Here is a 5,265-nt window from a genome sequence, read left to right as displayed (position 1 = left end):
CCCCTGCCTAGGGGAGGACCCACAGGTCTGGGACAACCAAGTTAGTACGTGGACAACTAATGAAAACAGGGATCGGGAGTGGAGGTCATAGGGCTAAAACTAAGGGAACCTAGATGGGGCACCGAAGCAGAGAACCCGGGAACGCCACTGCTCCTCAAACGGCATCAGGATGTCAGTGGACGCCGCCCCAGAGGAACTCTGCCCCGATGCGATGACAGACGGATGAGGGAACGAAATAGGCCCTAACGGTCGCAGAAATTCCGTCAGCAACCGTCCTCCTCGCCTGGTGTTGTAGATGGCGTAGTTTTGGCCAGGGCTAATAGAGGAGGTTGATAAGGAACCCGCGACTTTGGGCCACGGATGGGAGTGCGTAGATGAAAGAGGTAAGGGAAAAGTTGCAATCAGAAATGCAATAGGAGGTCCAAGAGGAAGCCGGAACAAGGGGCTGCAATCTGGCGCACTCCCAAATATATGTGCACCAAGGTCTCCGTCTCTCAGCCCACACAGAAAGGGCAGGTGTTAGGGCACAGGGTGTTGAACCGCACCAAGTACACGCCCGTGCTCAAAGCCCGGAAGGAGCTGCCACAACTGACATCACCCAGCGGGCTGCCAGGACCCTAGGCAGAAGTACCAAGCTGGCCCACCGGGCGTCTCTCACCCTCTAGGGTGCAGTAGGTCCTGCAATTGGTGGGCTTCGCGGGCGGAGACGCGAGGCTAGGCAGTGAAGGAGTGGGAGCAATGAGTGTGTAAGATGTTTCCGTGCACGCGCCGTCTGGACAGAACCGGCTGCGATTCATGCAGCCGGCTTGCAGTGAAAGGGTGAGGGGGCCGATGTGAGTCGAGAGGTGCGACATGGCCGAAAAATGTCCACAGGGCCTGGGTGGAGGTTGGGTGGGGGTGTGCCCTCTTCGTGGCCCCAGGTCGAGGTAAGCCCAACGACAGCAGTAAAGCGGCCTTCACCTCCTGAGAACGCGCGGCGAGTACAGGTTGGAGAGCCCATCGCTGAGGCGACGTCAGGGATCCTAGCCAGTCTCCCCAGTTCGTAGTCCAGTCGTGTCCGACCCTGGTGACCCCCGCCAAGACCAGGGCCGTCTGGCACACCGTGGGGGACTCCGCCACCTGCAACGAAGCTGGGAATTCGTGTAGCAGGGTCTCCGCGAGGAGTTGCCCCACGGCATTGGAAAAGTAGCTCCAGGTCGAAAGGAGTCTTGGTCGAAGAACGGCAGCCAGGAGAGGTCTCGCGGAAGCCTCTTGGATGGAGGTAGAAAGAGCTGCCGTCGTATGGAGGCCCGAAGCGGCGGAGGACGGGTGCGCCAATACGCCACGGCCGGCTACCTGCACCATGCAGGAGCCTCTGCAGGGCCTGGAGGCGGAAGACCGGGACCTGAGGTGCGGTAGGCACTCAGGCCGTCTGCCCCCCCTTCCTCCAGGGGCAGGTGGAGGACCCCTCTGCATGAGACCAGTGGTCCCTGGCGAAAAGAACTGCCAGAATCGCGTCCGGCAGGTTGGCCAGGAAATCGGGCCCGGACAGGGTCTGAGGCCGGTACCATAAGCATGGACAGGACCAGCGATTAGGCACCTCAGCTGGGGCAGTGCCTCCCGCCGAAGGGAGAGGCCACTGGAGTATTGTCCATTGTCCGGAGTCCGCTCCATCACCCTGCCCCCAACCGGCCAGTTCTCCCGGCGAGACGGATGCGTGCAGAAAGGTAAGCACCAAGACAGAGCAGCGGACCCGCGCCACCGGATGGCCTGAAGCGCGGGTGGGAGGGAGCTCGCCCTGCCACCTCCGTCCCGACCACCAGGCCCAGAGCTCTTGACCCAGTTGACCTGGGCGGAAGAGCCGCCGAGTACACAGCCTGGCAAGCCTCCCACCCCGTGCCAACGGTCGCACCGGTCCGTGAACCACCGAGGAGCAAATCATCCAAGTACAGCCGACAGGACCAGCCGCAGCGTTCTGGCTCCGCCGAAGCACAACCAACAACCGTCACCTCTTGCAGAGGAGACAGAGAAGGGCTCGATCGCAAAGCGTACAGCCTGGCCCGAGGAGGGGCACCCCTGGCGCACTCCCCGCCCGAAGAGCTGACCCGGCTCGGTCAGGCAGTGAGCTGACCAGACACGCCGCAGAAGCCGTACAAGCACCTGAGAAAACCCACAAAACGGGGTCGCAGCCGGAACGCTCGCAGAGTATGCCAGGAGATAACCCGTGATCCATCCGTCGAACGCCTTCCCTGATCCAGGGACAAGAGGGCGAAGGACAGACCATCCCTAACAACCCTAATTCCAGAAGGGTTCCGGACCAGATACAAGTGATCAAAGAAGCGCGGCCACGGACGGTGATAAGGTCTGGTCTGGAATGGATCAGATCCGCCAGCACGGCCCTAAGCCGCAGCGAGAATGGCCTTTGCAATGATTTTGTAGTCCATGCTGAGGAGCGAGTGGGACGGCCAATTCCGTAAGTCGCGGGAGGTCCCCCTCTTCGGAATAAAGCGAGCACGGCTCGCCGCACGAGGAAGGGAGGACCCCCGCCTGCAAAGACTCGGCCCAGTGGTGACTCAGGTCTGGGCCGAGAACCGTCCCAGAACACGTGGAGAACTCCCACGGTCAGCCTGTCCATACCCGGAGATTTATTGGTGGGCATGCGACGGGGACTTCCGAAAACTTCGCGCAGAGTGAGAGGCAGCTCTAGCCGGTCCCGTCGCTGTGCCGACCGTCGGGGAGTCCGTCCACAGCACTCTGCAAGCGTAGGATCGGTCGGATCCGGGGAGAAAGGGCCGCGAAGAAGGCCCTGGCCCCCCACACAGCTCCGCCGGGTCCGTGAGGGGGGTGCATCCTCCCGCCAGGAGGCAGGTGATGTGCTTCTGCCCCCCTTCTTTTTCCAGGCGTAGAAAGAAAGCGGTGAGCCCTGCGTCCATCTCCCGAAGGAGGTGGATGCGGGATCGAAACAAAAGCACCTCTGGGCCCGATGGTCTTTGAGGGCTCGGAGCTCCTCCCGTTCTTCCCGGCCTGCTCCGCAGAGGATGGATCCTCGGGGCTGACGGCCAAAACGTCTCAGCCCAAGACCTCCCGCTCCAGCTGCTCGACTGGCCGTACTCATAACAGCAGTAACCAACGGGGGGCGGAATCTACTAGCCAGCCAGTAAGCAGATAGCAGAGAGAGGGGTGGGTGGTGGTGTCTAGCCCAGCCAGAGGAGCAGCAGAAGCAGGAACAGCAGCAGCAGTAGCAGCAGCAGCAGCAGCAAGGGCCCAGTGTCCAGCAGCAGCAGCAGCAGCAGCCCTCTCCCTCCTTCCTCTACAGCAGAGCGGTCGAAGGGAGAGCTACTACTGGCCCCAGGAGAAGCAGGGTTCTGTTCCCTGAGGGACGAGAGCAGGGGCTGCACTAGAGTAATCAGGAGCCTGCTAGAACCAATTAAGGCAGACAGGCTGATTAGATCACCTGCAGCCAATCAAGGCAGGCTAATCAGGGTACCTGGGTTTAAAAAGGAGCTCACTGCAGTCAGGTGAGGAGCTAGAGGAGAGGAAGTGCGTGTGAGGAGCTGGGAGCAAGAGGCACAAGGAGCTGAGAGTGAGAGGGTGTGCTGCTGGAGGACTAAGGAGTGCAAGTGTTATCAGACACCAGGAGGAAGGTCCTGTGGTGAGGATAAAGAATGTGTTTGGAGGAGGCCATGGGGAAATAGCCCAGGGAGTTGTAGCTGTCATGGAGCTGTTACAAGAGGCACTATAGACAGCTGCAATCCACAGGACCCTGGGCTGGAATTCGGAGTAGAGGGTGGGCCCGGGTTCCCCCCCAAACCTCCCAATTCCTGATCAGACACAGGAGGAGTTGATCCAGACTGTGGGGAAGATCACTGAGGTAAGAAAATCTGCCAATAAGCGCAAGACCCACCAAGGTAGAGGAGGAACTTTGTCACAGTACTTATTTAAAGATAATCATCTGCTGAGCTATTCTGTTAAGGAAACAGAGAAAGGGGATATTTAGTGTAGGATCATACAGCAGAAGTCCCTGGCAGAGCCCCGAAGATCATGTCCCGTATCATACTATTGGGCATGAACATCATAACGAAGGCTACTATTATGTCATAGATTCCGTGACTTCCATTGACCTCCATGACCTTTTCTGCCCTGGGGCTGGAGCCCCCAGCCAGCTCCACTCTTGCAGCTCTTAGCCCACAACCTGGCAGGGGGACCCCCATGCAGCTGCCCAGCCGCGGCAGACTCCCTGCATCTGCCCAGTGGCAACAAGGACTCCCCAGAGCTTCCCAGCTTCAGCTAGGGCCAGTGGCTGGAGGACCCTGTAGCTACCAGTTGCCTGGGCGAGGGGACCTTGCAGAAACCCAGCCCCATGGGCAGGGGGACCCTGCAGATCCCACACATCGCAGCAGTGGGGGACCAGGAGCCCCAGCAGCAGTGAGTGCTGAACCCACCTATCCCTTTTGTCAGGGATATTTTTAGTGAAAGTCAGGGACAGGTCATGGGCTGCTGGGAATTCTTACTTATTTCCTGTGACCTATCGATGATTTTTATTAAAATATCCATGACAAAAACGTAGCCTTAATCATAACTACTGTCTTTATAGCTATGAATGAGGTGAGGCTTCATTTGGAGCCTAACAATGATAGGTCCCAACATGGTTGGCTCTGAAAACTTACCAAGTTTGCACCTGCATGAGCTCTGTACTTTGGAGGGGTGTGAATGAGCAGGAACCCACTGTAATGGTATTCCCACCCAGCGAGCACTGGTAGTCTGACTTACCCCCCCAGCCTGCCTCCTGTGAACCTACAACTTCAGAAGATGACCATAAGGTCCCAACCCTTTCTGGTAGCCTCAACCCCTTCCCCACCCCCAGTTGGTCCCTCCTCTGTTTGACAAACTCTCTTGACACCCCCACCTTCCCAGGGGTGGCTAGCTCCCCAATTTTTCCCAGAAGCTGCCAAGCCTTTTGACTCACAAATCATTGAAGTGAAGGACTGGAAAGGACCTCGAGAGGTCTTCTAGTCCAGTCCCCTGCACTCAAGGCAGGACTAAACATTATCTAGCCATCCCTGACAGGTGTTTGTCTAATCTTCCCTTTAAAATCTCCAATGACAGAGATGCCACAACTTCCCTTAGTAATTTGTTCCAGTGCTTAATTATCCTGCTAGTTAGGAAGTTTTTCCTAATGTCCAACCTAAGCTTCCCTTCCTGCAATTTAAGCCCATTGCTTCTTATCCTATCCTCAGAGGTTAAAGAGAACAATTTACCTCCCTCCTCCTTGTAACAACCTTTTAT

The sequence above is a fragment of the Chelonoidis abingdonii genome, chromosome 4 (genome assembly GCF_003597395.2).
Source record: "Chelonoidis abingdonii isolate Lonesome George chromosome 4, CheloAbing_2.0, whole genome shotgun sequence".
Lineage (NCBI taxonomy): Eukaryota > Metazoa > Chordata > Testudines > Testudinidae > Chelonoidis > Chelonoidis abingdonii.
The sequence above is the reverse complement of the archived record's forward strand: the minus strand, read 5'-3'. Positions refer to the sequence as shown.